The sequence below is a fragment of the Lipophrys pholis genome (genome assembly GCF_963383615.2).
Source record: "Lipophrys pholis genome assembly, chromosome: 19".
In the NCBI taxonomy this organism is placed as follows: domain Eukaryota; kingdom Metazoa; phylum Chordata; class Actinopteri; order Blenniiformes; family Blenniidae; genus Lipophrys; species Lipophrys pholis.
The window spans coordinates 13,514,787-13,531,117 of NC_137647.1; the positions used below are offsets into that span (position 1 = coordinate 13,514,787).

Below are 16,331 nucleotides of genomic sequence, written 5' to 3' on the forward strand. Positions count from 1 at the left end.
AAAACCTCTTTAAAATTGTACGTTCAACTTTGAAATCGAAACAGCCTCCTGGTTTGAAGCATAAGCTCTAAATCAGCTTTTCTCAACTGCGACAATGTCTTTATTTAATATATTGGAGCATTTTAAAATATTTTAACTTTGTTAAAATGGCTCATCTGTCATCCAAATTTCAATCGGATGATAGATGATTCTCGTCACAGTAATGTTTGTATGTATATAACTGAGAGCCTCTTGCACGAGTTTGCACTAAACATTAAAGATTTTAGACTCGACACCTCGAGCTGGAATAACTTTTCTTCTGAATAAAACCAGTCCATGTGAAGTAGATGTGGAATGAAAAGGGAACCCATCATTATATCCAAGACTGCGTGTAATATCCCCTCTTCTCAGCATCTGCCCGTATCATTTCCCAAGACTGTTTACCACAAACACAAGAGCAACGTTGCCCGAGCTCATTATGGACCGCCAAGCTACAGAATCCTGCCAAGTCCTGCCCCACTGCCTGGGACTCGTCCCGTTGTCTTGGCAACCCAGCATCCAAGAAGTAGGAGGAGAGGGGGGGGTTGTGACGGTGCTGGTAGTGGTAATGTGTCGTGGTGGAGGTGGTGGGGGTGGATGCATGATGTCATCTTGTGGCATGGAGGGGGCCAATCAAACCCTGAGAAAATTATGTCACCCTTTGTTGAGCCGGTCCATTCAGTGCTATAGAAGTGCAGTGAATTGAGAGCCGCGGAGAGGTCATTTTTCCCCCCGGAGTCGTGTATATGTGTATGCGTGTGAGAAAAAGGTGGGGAGGAGGAGAAAAAGGGGGGCACACAAGCAGAGAAGTGTATTGTGGACATGCTAATGTTGTTGACCATAAGCAGAGCCATAAAGATGTCATGAAACTCAACTTCCAAAACATCAGCGCAGCGGCCTTCACACACCCCCTTTTTTTTTTCTTCTTTTTTTTTTTTCCAGATGGCATTGACCTCGTCCTCCTCAAATCTGATTCTTAATATAATCCCCATGATGCTTTAAACAACTTGTCAGAACATTGTCAAGCACCAGAATAAAAGCCTGAACAAACTGCAATGGAACTGAGCCCGGTCGGCTTTGTTTTATCACCCGGAGAAAGACAACAATAAGCAACCCCTTGAGGAATAATTACACCCTTAGCAACTTCACTGCTCCGCACTCTTACACCCCCCACACAAGGCCAATAGCGCCCACCCACCCCTCGCCAAACCTTATTGAAACACAGCTGAAATTGACAATGAAAGACAGTTGAATGGGAAGTCACTGCTGAAATGCTAAAATCACTCCGACTAATTGAAAGCAATATGCACGGTCGCAGTGTACGCTGGAATGTCTTTCTCTAGAAGAGGCGGGAGCGCGAAGGGAGTTTTGTCATGCTCAAAATTGTTGAAAACTTCCTGCAGTTTGTCATATGTTGACCTAGACTGTGACATTAGGCACTTCCCTTTTCCATAGAAAGTTTACAGAAACTAAACTCAAGTAAATCCAATTTCCATCACTTTTTCCACCATTCTTCCTTTTAGTTAGGAAAGGCATACAATTTATTTGAGAAATGTTTGAGCAATTTATTATTATTTCAACTAAAAACTGACCTGTCATTTATTTACAGTGATAAAACAGGTAAGAATTAACTCATTCTTTACTTTTACTCATGCTCATCAACAAGTAGAAAGACAAGAGCAGTAGCATTCCAGCATGTAGTCGATCCAAACCAGGAACATAACCAACAAGAAAAACAAAACACACACATATAAACAGAAGTAAAACATGAGCATGAAAGCCTCTTATCATTATTGATCTGACAAGTTCCGCTGCTGCAATAAATAGACAAACATGTAGCGGCTTTGGAGACACAGTTTTTATTCCTGCCAACACAGTTATGCAGATACAACCAAAATCATAGTACCGACAATAAATAGGCTGACCTGACTAATAACCGGTACAAGGCTGCCGATGCGTTACAATGAGGTGCATTTCTTTGTGGGAGGATCTTGAGCGTATCTTCATCTGCACCGTGATGACAGACAAACAGCGGGCATATTTTTATTCTGTTTACTCCATGACAGCTTAATATGTTAGTGGAGATGTGGAAGCAATAGCTCTGTTAAACTGACATAAAAACCAGAATAAAATGTGATCAACAACACCCCAATCTGAGCTTCTCTGCTATTTCTAATAATATCAATAATGTTTAAAGCTTGCCGGGGCCGAGCTCCCACTGATAAGTGGCCCCATAAACTTAGATCCTCAGACATGAGTCTTTCTGGCTGTCCAAAAGTCGAGCTTGATAAAACAACAGTAACATGCTTTTTCCATCACAGTCCTCTGACTTAAGACTGGCAGAACCTGAATCTTAGGCTACTGAAATCCCAGATGGACTTGTTTTTACATGATGGCATCTCTTAAGTACATACTTTAAAATTCCGTCCAGACCATTCTGATAATACCAAGATAAATGTAATTGCCTTTCTGTTAAAGCACTTTCTTTTTAAAGGTTTTCTGAATGAATAAAAGTTGATTTTCTAGTTAAAGAAGCTAAAAATACATATTCACAAAGACAAATACTTACATAATAAGAACAATTTAAAACAATTTGCAGGTCAGCTGAGGTAACTGCAGTAAACGTACACGTTAGCATTTCTACTGACTGTCCAGACTGGGTCGACTGGGCTGGTCCATAATATCTGAGAGATTATTTTACTCCACTGTCCTGCTGAGCTTGTGTCGCAGTCTCTCCGAGTTCAGGCTGCTGAGTGGATCCCGAGGCCTTTGATTGTCACAGACGGAGCTCGCGCTGTCAGTAGCCGTGCCAGGAGCAAACATCTGCTGCAGGCGGACGCTGGTTCACAGGCCAAACTGGGATTTCATATGATCCTAGAAACATAATACAGAAAGTAATGACTGACTGGAGCCAAAAAAAAAAAAAAAACCCTCTCGGTTGAGTGGAAATACATTTCTGATACACATACCAAAGACAAATGCAGCTTTTATGACACTATTGTTCTTTAAAAAAACAAAAATAAACAGGTGTATATGATTCTACATAACTGGACATAGATGAAAAGTAATAATACTACATTAAATGACAGAAATTTCGAATATTTTTGGCAGGATTTTTAATTTCTTTCACCGATTTCCAGAGGCATAAAGAAGCTAAGAAACAACCAAAAAACACTAAGACTGGATCACATTTAATTGATGGAAAACTCCAGATTTGAAAGTATCCCATTTATCATAAATATACTGTAACTACATTTGATTAAATTGTGTTATATCCACATGAACTGCTTGGTGTCTTGCAAGTCTAATAAGTTTACATCTGCTTGTAAAGGTTCAAACATCCCCAGATGAGGTAATGCAAGTGGGTGGCTTCTTGACAACCGTGTTGTCGCGTTACCTGCGCTTACTCACACAGCCAAATGACAATAGTTGGTCCACCCCCACAAAAAAACATCCACTTAACCCTGCAGTCGGGATGGCAGCAAAAGTTGTTGTTCTTGTTCTTGGCCCGGGGACGGAGCAACATGTCAGAGGATAAGTAGTCATCCATCAGTGTTTCACATCTACTTTCTGCCTGTCTGCACCTATGAGCTGGTTTACCTGTGAGAAGTCACGTTCCACCGGCTTAAAGGATGTGGCCTCACTCTTACACTCCTTCTTCATATCTCCTCCTCTGTCTCTCCTCGAGGCTTCAGACATGTCCTTCCAGCTTTGCGAACTCCAACATAATTTACCATCACTCATTTGCTTTTCGTTAGCACATGCCATCAGACATATTTTCTGGCCCCTTCATGGCGTTACCTCTGAACAATCTTCATTTGCCAAAATTTTCTTTACCTCTCTTTGTGGCCTCCATTCTGGTTTTTCCCTTCCCACGTTTCTCTCCTATGCCTCACCTTGGAGCGGAGCCAGTGGGGCAGCATCAGCATAGAGAACCAGGTTCCAACCTGCCTCTGAGTCTCAGCCTGCCTGTGTATGTCTTTCTGTGCCTGGGGCTGCAACCGAGGCCAGCCCCCATCGTCCTCCTTCATCAGCACATCTACTGTACCTGTCTGCTGGCACCCTGCCATTCATACACAAGTTCCCCTTCATTTAGAGAGAGAACCGAGTAAAAGGGAGGAGGAAAAAAGAAAGAAAGAAGATAACGCTAGCCTAGAATTTATAGAAAATGACTACTCATGTCGGGGTCAAGCATGTTTGACCTCCTCTGAGAACACCCACGACTGCTATGAGAGGTGCGCTGATACAGTACCACTCATTCAGCCCGCTGGCCGCCCCGCACGATCCCATCAACGGGTTTCTTTGAAGGCCTCTGACTCTGTGGTGGGCCATCAAAGCATATCTTCATTCAGCCCTACTGAAAGGATCTGAGAGAAGTTGTTTGAAGTGATATCTCTGTGCCACTGCATTCTTTACTGTGCTGTCATGACTTAGGTTACACGAAAAAAAGGTATGGGCATAAATCCAGTGCCACCACCCTGATCATATTGTCTATATGTGAACTAGTGATCTACCTGCACTACCTGTTAGATCTGTGATTGTGCTCAGTTGTTTATAGCGACTGTCAGCATTCGTAATGCGACTGCACCGTGTGTGATCACGTATTCCACTGAATGGAGATCAAACGAAAACCAGAGCCATCCCTACCTGTTAAAAATCTCTTGAGATCGGGTTTCCATTACTCAGCCGCTTCTCGGTGTTCACCAAAGATCATCTGAAAAAGATAAAGGACGGGGAAATAAAATGATTCAGAGAGAGGTTCATTTAAGGATGAACATTAAAGACAACCAAAACCCGGGAATCAAATTTAATCCAGTCCAGCGCTGCCCAAACTTGCTAAAACACACACTTTCTTTCAAATGAAGGAGCACATACTTTCTTGCTTGCAGGGGTATGATAAGGTTAACAGGTTGTGGTTTTGAGTTTCTGAGTTTGGGTGGATCTTCAAGTATTAAAAGAGAATCATTCATTCTTAATCAACCCATCACCTTTTTCTGCTTTATTCTGCTTCGGGTCACATGGGGGTAAAGCTGGAGCTGACTATGGGTGAAGGCTGTATACACTCTGGGCCGGTAAACGTTTATGTCCAAAGCATGATTTTGGAATGTAGGAGAAAACCAGCAGTAAACTCATGCACAAGGAGAACATGCAAAATATACACAGCAATGTTTGTAGGCCTGGACTCATGGGACCGTCTGACTGTGATGCGTCAATGCTAACCAGCCAACCTCTGTTTGGCCCTGCTTCATTCATTATACTGCATGTTAAAGACATTAAACTTAGACACTTGTTGGCTCTCATTCTGCCTTTCACACACTTTGCTCAGATTTCATTTAGCCTAGTCTCGTTGCACTGAAGTGGAAAGCTGTATTGCTCAAATCTCAAAGGCCTTCTCAGCTAAGAAATGGGCTCAAACATACATACGAGAGACTTCCACCCTTTTTTGCACAAATGTTAATAAATACTAAAAATATTATGATTAAAAACACAATGGGCACACATTTCTTTTTTATTCTGTTGTTACAGTGGATCAGAGTAGAGTCATGTGGACGATGTGACTGATCAGAGCGTATCCAAACACAACGCAGTAAACCATTAGTTTACAGGTGCACATGCCTCAAAGAGCTGTAATTAAAGGACCTTTTCCTCAGTCTTATGCTAATACTTTTATAGCGAAATAACCAACAGTGGGTGTCTTTTCATCTGATTCCTTATTTTTACAGTGGTCGCAATAGCGAGTTATTACAACCTGTGTTGGCTAGATTTGACACGAGATGCCTTTACCACAACCCTGATGGGAACATACTGTGGGTCCCCAACTTTGAGGGTCAAGATTAATCAGTAGTAATTATCTTAAATAAGGACACAAGAATGTATAGTTAAAATAAACAATGGTGTGCACTGTATGCAGATCATAGTATCTTCAAGGTTGAAATGTAGTTTCAGACTTTTTTGACTGTTTTCCTAGAACTTCAAAAAAGTCAAACCTGGATTGGGAACTCACCTCAACCAACTCCATTTTTAATTTTTTTTATTTTACATAAATCTAAGGTTTCAGGGGAGCTCTGTAAAATCTGGCAGTTCAGGAGAATGGGGGTAGTTAAAATGGCCTTTTCGTTGTACCGCTTAAAATTTATTTGGTGTGCTCGTTTTACTTGTTAAGGTTAATAGGTTCACGAGGTTTTGGATGAAAAACTTGCAAGTCTTTTGAAATGCAAACACGTTGCGGACTAGAGCAACACTGTCCAGAGCAGCAGCAGGTCAGATATCTCTTCAGAGGTGCTCTCCACTGCTGAGTTTCACTGTTCCGGACCTGTTACCTTGACAACAAATGCACTGTTTCCGAGTGACACAAAGCCCAAACTAAAAACCTCCTTTCAGGTTGAAGGCTCCAAGAGTTGAGGGGAAAACAGCAATAACAGGACGGTGGGGAGAGAAACTGAATACTGGCAAATTGCTTCCCAGAGTTCCTGGAGGACATGGTAAAATGATTCTTTCTTTCCTCTCCCTTTTAAAATACCTTTCCCTGGCACCAGGCACCATAGGTAGTTTTGTGCTGGTCTCATTTCTTTTATGTCCTTTCTTATATTACTGTTTTTTCTAGCTATCATACTGTGCTAAGTGAGTTATCATGTACACCAGCAGGCTGGAGTTGCATGTGGCTAGGCTAAGCCTCCAGATGAGGTAATGTTTAGAAAGTTGGCGAGCCAGGAGAAGGGTTGGTCAGGTCTTGATTAGCTCAGGGGTAGGGGCTCTCTCTAATATTGGACACCCCTTTGTGTGGTGAGATTACTACCTTATGAAAAACTGCCCCCGCTGACATGCCTGTTGGGATCAGAGCTTCCTGCTCACCGCATCAACTGCTTTTGAGCTCTCCACACAGAGGAGAGAAAACATGCAAACACCAAACACACACTCTTCAACTTCTCAGAGACGACAAGCATGAACTGAGATAAGCCATCATGGGTCACTCACAAGGTTTCTTCGTGCCTACATAAACAAGCTTGTACGCTGACACCCAATAGCACACACCGTGGCTACAAACATCACCTCATGAAACGTACCATCATCCGCTTGTGCTTGCCATGACCACAACTGATGACCCCAAAATGGAAGAAAGAAACCTGCTTTTTTTTTTTTTTTTTTTTTACCAATACCAGATGACACACACACACACACTTGTGGATGCTCAGTTGCTTTAACTGAGGTCGTCTCCTCCAGCCAGTCTCCAATAAAAATCACATGATGGATCAGATCCAGCTCTAAATGGGGAAAAAAACAACCGAGCATCTCAACCACAAAAAACATCAACAAACAATGTTTAAAAGGACAAAAAAAAAAGGAAAAAGAAGAGGGGCTTCAGCGGCATGGCTTTAAGGGGATTTGAATCCAGCAGTCCCGTAAAGAGAGCAAGGCTATAGGATGATTTCAATTATTTGACATAATTTCTGATGGTCCATTAGTTCAAAATAAAGCTCTGATTATAGGTAATGTGTAAACACAAAGTTGCAAACAAAAACCTGCATCAGAGTGTGTAGCAAAGCTTGACCTTTTCCAGATGTGTAATAGACTGTTAATTAGCAGGGGCCTTACTTCATGTAACCTTTCCCAAATAAATGGCATTGAAAAGCAAGGACAGCTAAGTAAGAACAGACGGCTGGTTTGCTCTTCAACACCTCTCTCTTTCTACTGTATAAGAGTCTGCGCAAACAAACACTCATATTTCTGCAGTGTGAAAACAGAAACTTGTAGGTGTATACAGTATATGCAGCCGTTCAAGCACACATGCATATATCCACACACATGCCCAGACCAGTCAGGGACACTGGCACAACCTTGCGCCAGCAGTCCTTTAAACCAGTCATGTGAAACGACCCGCTTCTTTCTGCAAATCAGATTACTTCTCCGAGCTGAGCTGAGGTCTGCAAGTACACACACACACACACACACACACACACACACACACACACACACACACACACACACACACACACACACACACACACACACACACACACACACACACACACACACACACACACACACACACACACACACACACACACACACACACACACACACACACACACACACACACACACACACACACACACACACACACACACACACACACACACACACACGTCTTTGTGAGCGTGTGCTAACTGCTACATATTAACTTTACTTCCGGAAGTATAATGCATATATTGACAATATCTTATGCATCGAGTATTTCTATAAGGCCATGGATTTCTTAAAATACAAAAAAAACTAAACAATTTATCTGTCAAGTCAAATCATAGACTTTCATGATAAGCCTCCTTTCAGCAGTGCTCAACTGCTGTTTGGCAGCTCAGCCTTGGAATGAGCGCATGTGGAAACATGTTTATAGTGAGTTTGGCAGGAATGCAAATGATAGATGATTCACAAATGATTCAAATCCTATTCAGGTTACCAAGCGCCAGTGTATTAAAAACAGGAAAGTCACAGTAGTTACATCTGTTTAAATTACAGTCAAATATCCAAGGGTCAATGATTTTATTAAAAACAACCCTAATTATTCAATTGAGTGATTGAGTTAAATGTGAATGCGAGAGTAAGTAGCACAGCAATTAAACACATTGAGGAATAAAAATACTTGCGGACTACTGCAGTGTGAAGCACTTTGGATTCATGCACACATTTTTAACTTCAATGAGCAGACTTGCAGAGAACTGTTTGCCACAAAGCTTTTTGCTCCAGCTCTTTCAAGTCACAGTGTGAAAGAAGTTAGCTGGCTGGCTGCTGCAGGACTGTTTGGCCTAATGAAACCCAGACAGCTGGAGGAAGTACAATCTGCCCCGAAAGGATCTATGTTAAGTCGCCACTCTGCTAATCAAAACCCCCTCAAACTACATCAGCAGGTCTCACTGGCCTAACTCGACAACCAAATCTCATTGTCGTTACAAAATTTAACGAGCTACAGGAATTACTTCACTATCGAGTCTGGAAAAACAATCAATGTGTTCATTGCAATAACAAGAATCCTTAATAGATGGGCTCTGAGACTCATTGTTAGTGGTCGCTCTGCCCTTGCAGCCATAGAGGTCAGAGGGTGGGAAGTTGTGGGTGGCAGGAAGCTGAGACGGTTGTGCCTACAATGGGGTGTCAGGACTCTGTCAGTCTGTCCAACTCAAGTTCAGCTCAAACGGGTCATTCTCTCTTCACAGTGACATCTGAGAAGAGCGGCAATGGAAGCAGGCAGCATAGAGAATGGAGGAGCAGAGGTACCGCGCCCTGGGTTAGATTGCACCGCGTGCTCAGATAAGACGACAGGAAAGGGCAGATTGGGGCAGGGGGAACTTGGGAAGCTGGCTGGGGCTACTGTTACTCCAGGAAGACCTCACTCATCCCCGAGATCACCTGCCACACCTGCAGAGAGGCCAACATCTGATTCATTCACAGTGTCACCAGCCGGGCTGGGAAATGGCCACTACTTTTACTTTTTACTCAACATAAAGTTGTGTAGTAAGATGTTGCTGCCAATCGATGTCAATAAGGGACGGCGAATCAAATGGCAACTTTTGAAAACAATATATCTGCTTTACTTGTCCCAGAGAACACATTTACCCACGTTGAAGGGCAGAGTTCTTCATTAAAATGTTGGCTCATATAAAAAGCAGAATGAATGGTGTTGACAAGACGTAGATCTCTAACCGTCCATGTACTGAATTCAAAACAGATGTGTGCCCAGTTGGCAAACCGGTAGTTTCAAGGATTACAATTGGAATTGCCATTACCAGACCAAACATGCACGAGTGTTGATGCTGAGCATGTGACATATTGCTTTTAATGAGTTTGTGCTGATGCCAATACCAGGGTACTGGGTCCGATGCTGCTTGCAGGAACTTGTAAAAGTATTCGATTTATCACAGTCACGACCCAAAGCTCGACATCGACCAACATCGAGCTCTCCGCAGAGCAGCTAATCAGCCAAGCTCCTGGCGGTTCTCGCTAATGTGGACAGTTTGTAAGATAAACGGCAGTGACACAAGGAAAGTGGAGGGTGGAATTGTACATAAGGATTGTGCTGGTGCTGATTGGACACTAAGTTCAAGCGAAGTGGTATATATATATATATATATATGCCAAGGCAAAAGTTGTACCAAATGTGCAGCTGATCCTTAAGTCACACCAGGAACAGCTGCACTGCTGCACTCGATGCGATTCTACACGATACTCATATTTCCACAAGAAGCAGCTCGGTGCAGATATCAAACTATCAAGTTCCCACAGAAAAAGAATAGCACTTTTTAAAATTTTAATTGTCATGTGGACAGATCATACGTCACTTTGTTCATTAAACATCACATCATATGTGGTGGGAATAGACCCAAAGCAAAAGGCACAATAACAGTTTGACAGGGTAGAAATTAGTGGAGCATGTGGTGATGTTTGAGGAAAACAATGTAAATGTTTGTCAGCCCACAAACATTTATTAGAGTCAGTAAATTAAAAGAATCTAATGGACATAAAATATTTTTAAAGTAATGCAAAGTAGAGGGATTTTATCACTTGGTCTTGCAGAGAATCACCAGACAACTCAAGAATTTATTATTCAGTTTTATTTTTCTTTGAACTTTTAATAGCAGAGCTGGATATGTACTGCTGGTGTCTGGTTATCTTAACTGGCAATACACACATTTGTCATCCACATGATTAAGACTGCAAATTGCATATATTTGCAATGTCATCATGCCTAGTTGTAATTCTAGTTCAACATTTGATTTTATGAGTCCTCGCTGTCATCAGATCACTCTCGAATCTGACATACTTTGACTCTTCCTAGTGAATAATTTTAATTACAGGTCTCCTTAATTAGACGTGACGAGGTGAAATAAATACTAACCCAGTACACAGGAAGGTCATCCACTCCAGACAGTCTCCTGTCACTGCACAATGCAAATTCTCTCAATTTGCCCTTTTTCTACTCTTGCAACAGGCAGAAAAAAGAGCAAGCATATAAGAAAGCAATGAAGTCTAAAATTCTTGCATGTTAGTTTTTTAGGCAAACCCCATTAGAGGGAGTTCTCTGTTGTATCTTCTTTGTGTTGCTATGTGGGGTCTGGTGACTTAGTAATCTGCCTCGTGACATTTACTGTATATGAGCTAAATATTTGGTCAAGTCATGGAAATCCAAACAACATTTGGCAAATCAAAGTGCTGCAAACTACCTTAAAAGGCCTAGAACACACACACACACACACACACACACACACACACACACACACACACGCACACGCACACGCACACGCACACGCACACGCACACGCACACAGCAGTAAAATTAAACCACAATGTACTATCTTCATCTGCAGTACACTTCCTGCCCTAAAGGTTGACATATGGCTACTCGTTCTTCTTTTAGAGACACAAGTTTAGTGGTAAGAGGCAGACTTTGATTTGAGGTGTTGCAAATCGGCAGAAATATATTACATATACTCTGGAAATGTCCCACATGGTAGCTTGTGTTAGATTTTGTCATTCATTTTATCTTACCAATCCTCTAAATGTGTAATTGATGGTGACACATGCTGTGCCACTTTTGCAATTTTCACATTTTAGAACAACATGCTAAGCTCAATCAAATTGCTCTTTAAAATTAGATGACCCAGCTTCCTCCTCCAGGGGACCTACTGTGAGAGAAAAAAAAAAAAGCTACTTTCGGTGTCAGCTTTTACAACGTGTGAAGTGAGGACAGGATTTTATCCAGAAGTAACAATGGTGATGAATTGTCTTAAGTCAAATTAAAATGTCACCAAATGATCTTCTGTCACCTCTTTTGTGTTGTGGATGTAGAGACCAGGATTGGTCACAGGAGCTGTGAAATGTTGGTTTTAGAGTGAAAGTAAACAGCCTCTTCCATGGTGGGCCTGTGCCTTACACAGAGTAAGCACATGTTTCCCATTGTGGTTAAAAGGGAAGGGGATTAAAGTGTTGTGCGGCCGGAGCCACAGCTATACACCCCATGGTGGGATCACAGTGCTCTCAGGTCTTTGAGTACTGCTGATGCAGCCCGGCTGGAAGCGGCTGGTGTGTGGAGAGAAGCTCTGGACTGGTCAGGGTTCTCTAGAGCCCAAATTTGAGGCGACCATGTTGAAAGACCTGCCTGGAGGAGGCAGCCGGACGCTCGCACAAACACACACTAGGTACAGATTATTCAAAGGTGTTGAAATGGAGCGGATTTTGCTTTCAGAGGCCCAATCCAGTTCCAATGACAAAGAGATCACCTTTAAAACTCACAAAAACAGAAACAGGAGCGCAGAAAAGAAAATGACGGAGGTTAAGTAGAAAAAGATGGTCTTGGCTGGAAGCTGTGATATGCAAGGATTTCACCCCTGGGCTTCAGGGTCAAATAGGCCACATTCAGGTACCACAGGGGAGAGTTAAAGCAGGAGACTGTGACTGTGCAGCCAATTAAAGGACACTTTAAAAGGCCAACAGTGCAAGGGACATTAAAGAAGATATGCATAGTGGAGCATATCTGCACTTACCAAAAACTGCCAATTAACCAACGCCCCATGAAGCTCAGCTGTGACTGTTTCAGCTGAAGGGCTCACGTGTGCACCAGGCAAAACCGACTTTCTGTGCTCAGTTAGAAAAGGAATGGAAGGGGAGGGTTGGACGTTCATTTGTCAGTCCCACTAAACATCCGTTTCTTTACTCAGTGGTTTGACGGAAGTAATGTTGAAGGTTTACTGAACTTTAATTGAGACAATTTTGAAAGGATTAAACTTAAGACTTGAGACTTTTGACTTAATAGAATATATCTTTCAAGCCTTCCTTATTCATAACGGACGAGAATAACTACATGTTTGAATGCTAAATCAAGACTTGCATGTATTGTTTCGACTTGATTCGGGTGTTTTAAATACCATGAAACGTGACCTGGCTTTGACAAAAATGCTGGTTCACTTTTTCCATCCAGCAAAATGGGACAAGTTCAAGTTGTGAATTCCAGAAAATTATGAACCATCATCCTTAACCTTTTGGCCTCCGAATCCACACACATAAACATAGATAATTGCATGCTACACATCTGTCAGTCTTTCAGTGCTGGTGTATCTGCTCCTGTGTATGTTTATGGGAGAAGCCGGGGTGGGGGGGGGGGGGGGGGGGGGGGGGGGGATCGTATGCGGGGTCTTTGTGCAGATTTGGAGAACTTTCTCTGCCGCAAAAACATAGTGCGGGTGAAAGGGTTCGGCATGTTAATGAGCATGAGAATGGTCGTGTTTTGAAACTGGAAACAGATTTATGTAGTGTTCGGGATCAGCTTTATAAAGGTCACACCGAACAAGTCAGCTCCACTCAGAAAACCTTGCTCCGTCCATGGTCCAGGTGACTCCGGGCCAATAGTTTCACGACACCGAGTCGACACTTAACCGCTGACCACTTTCCCTTCTTTCATGACATCAGTAATTTCCGATTCCAGTGACGCCATAGTGACATTCAGTTACTTTGATTAATCGGTTCCTACAGGGCTTTTGGAGCATTTCCTAAAAAACAAAATGACAAAAAAACAACCTGTTTCGGGAGCCTTGAACGACGGGATCCAAACCGTACTTCAGATTCCTCATGGCCACAAAGCAAGATGACTTGGTGTGGGATAAAATATCCGCCACAGTAAAGTTTTCCTGTTGACCCTGATCACAGCATTAAATGGGATTGAGTTGGAGGGGATAAATCTCCGTTGATTACAAATATCCTTCAGCAACACACGGGAAACACTTAAACACATACTCAGGAACTGGTGCGCAGGCTGAAAAATACTGCCCAGCATACACATGTGTTCCCATATTGTCCATGCACTCCTTAATCAATCATGCTGAACTCCTCATGTAAATGTCAGGGACTTCAACGATGGAAAAAGGTAGGATGAGGAACACATGTAATCCATCTAATCCGGCCAAGGATTAGGAGCAGGCAAATATCACCAATAATAAACAAATGACTAACATTCTCGGTCTGTGTGGTTACAAGCTGCAGGGTTCCAGCCTGAACCCAGCAGGGTCTGGATCCAATCCCTACTGTTTATCAGTGCAAGTAAAAGTGGCCACTTGTCAAACCTCCATGGTAAACACTTGGGGGACAAACTGAGAATGGCTAACAGAGCAGCCCAACAAAGTCACTCCTCCCACTGTGACTTGCATCGTCGACCTCAAAGACCATAGTCGGATTATCTGGCCTGGTTGTTACCACTCCATTATCCACCACGTCTTTACTTTCATTTCAGCTACAATATGTGTGTGGTCTCAATTTGAGTTCATCTGAACCATTGAAAGACATATGCATCATAGCTTCCCAGACGACACTGAGACAGGCACAGGAAATACAAGAAAACAGTAAAATGAACTAATATAGGCCGTGTGGCTATTTCCTCTGTGTGGCCGTTTTCCTCTCATAGTCCCCCCCCCCCCCCCGCAAAACAACATGCATATGAGGGTAATTGGTGACCCCAAATTGCCTCTAGGTGTGAATGTGAGTGTGTGTGGTGGCCTGTCTGTGAGTGTTTGTCCTGTGATGGACTGGTGACCTGTCCAGGTTGTTCAGCTTGGGCACCCGGTGAACCTGCACTGGATTAAGTGGTATAGAAGATGGGCGGATGGCAGTGTGAATATTGCTTAAAACAACCATCAAAAAAGTATTGGTCAGTTTGTTCAGTGAGTTCATTAAAAAAAGAAAGCAGCTGTGGCTGCAAGTAGAGTTTTATGACCGAAGTAAATGGGAGAGAAGCAGCAAAGCAGCACACCTGCTGAGCTTTATTGACAAAATATTGATTTCTTGTCTTGGCGTCACCATGGAGGTTAGTGCAAAGGAATGTTTGACAGATAATGTAATGGACCATAAATTCCTTTAAGTAATAACAGGGTTGGTTGATAGTACCGTGTGATGAAACTGAGATCAAAGGTAAAGCAGTGACAGCAGGTTGTAATACAGTCGGGTCACTTTAAAACAATACAAGCGAGAAGAGAGGGAAAAATCACCTGCTGGAAATGTGGCTCAAGAAACTCATCTCTTGTTTTACCAGTTCTTTACTTGGGTGAACATTCAGAAGCCCTAATCTCCCTCTAAGGGTGTGTATCTTTGCGATTGTGCAAAGACGTTTTTTCCTTCACTCTAATCCACCTATTTTGTTTCGGTCCACTGTTCAAATTTGAGGCGGAAAAGTGCAGAAAAGGCGACGATTTGTCTTCTCAGCCCGTTTCGACCACAGTGCTTTAACCTGCTGAGCTCAGAGACTCACCAGACGTGAGGGACTCTGTTGCTTTAACCCTGTCCCCAAAGCATGTCCCTGGCCAGTACAAAAGCCATCTGGGGTGCAGTTGAGGGCTTAAGCAACAAAATAACTCTTTCAAGCTGCACTCTGCATGGTTCTGACTGCAGGGCGTTGAGGTCGCCAAAACCCAGGGTCTGACTGGACCTCCTCCTCCTCCACCCATCTAATCCTGGCCTACATGACTGACTCCGACTGAAAGCCCCACACGCCAGAGGTGGGAGCTGAAGCACTGTCACATTCAAAAAAGACCACCTGCTCATCAAACTAAATTGCAACTACTGAAAGCAATGGGAAATGGAGAGAATGAAAAAGAGGGAAGTGAGTGAAAAACAGGGATAAAATAAAAGGAGAAAACAAGTCACTAGGCTCCCTCTGTGATCTGGCAGACAAAAGAACAAATTGCATTTCTGAGTCATGCCACCGAGGGTCAAAATTGGCATAGGGTCCCACTCAACACTGTTTGTATGTGAGCATGCTGATATAGGTTCCATCAGTTCCCACAAGAGAGCCGGAGAGGTGCACGGACCTGCCTTTCAGCCTTTCATCTTGGTCCCTTTTGTATTCCGCTGTGTCTGTTGTCTCTCTCCTCTATTGGGTAGAATTGACTGTTATTATTCCAAACAGCATTATCTTTATTAATGCCACAGGTCTTTGGACTGTGCACTCCCCTGGAGCCGAGTCTGGACATAGCTGCAACCAATCTCCCTAGATAAAAGCTCAGTGGAGAGCTGTATGTAAGCCAGACAGCTCGGACAGGCCTTCATCCTCATTCACAGAGAGAGGAACAATCCCGGCAAAGATGAAGATATGACTTTAATCTTCGCACTCTGAGTCAGATGGAAACATTTGAACTGAGAGCAGGTCTCGAGAAGGCTACAAGAGTCACTTTGGGCTCGCAGCTAGTCAGAACAAACAAATTGTTTTTTGGAATACATTTTTATTTTATTTTTTAAAACACAGGAACCAAAATGCAAAATGAAAAAAAAAAGGGTTTGGA

The 16,331-nt window shown here is 42.8% G+C and overlaps 1 long non-coding RNA gene across 1 annotated transcript in view; it reads right to left on the reverse strand.

Moving 5' to 3' along the window:
- Positions 1-1,565: 1,565 nt before the first annotated feature.
- LOC308124536 overlaps positions 1,566-16,331 on the reverse strand; it is a 51,770-nt gene continuing 37,004 nt past the window's right edge. Inside the window, exons 3-4 of the long non-coding RNA XR_013936305.1 lie at positions 4,666-4,732; positions 1,566-2,892 (exon numbers count right to left, since the gene is read on the reverse strand). This is a non-coding gene — a long non-coding RNA (uncharacterized lncRNA). The remainder of the gene's footprint in view (positions 2,893-4,665; positions 4,733-16,331) is intronic.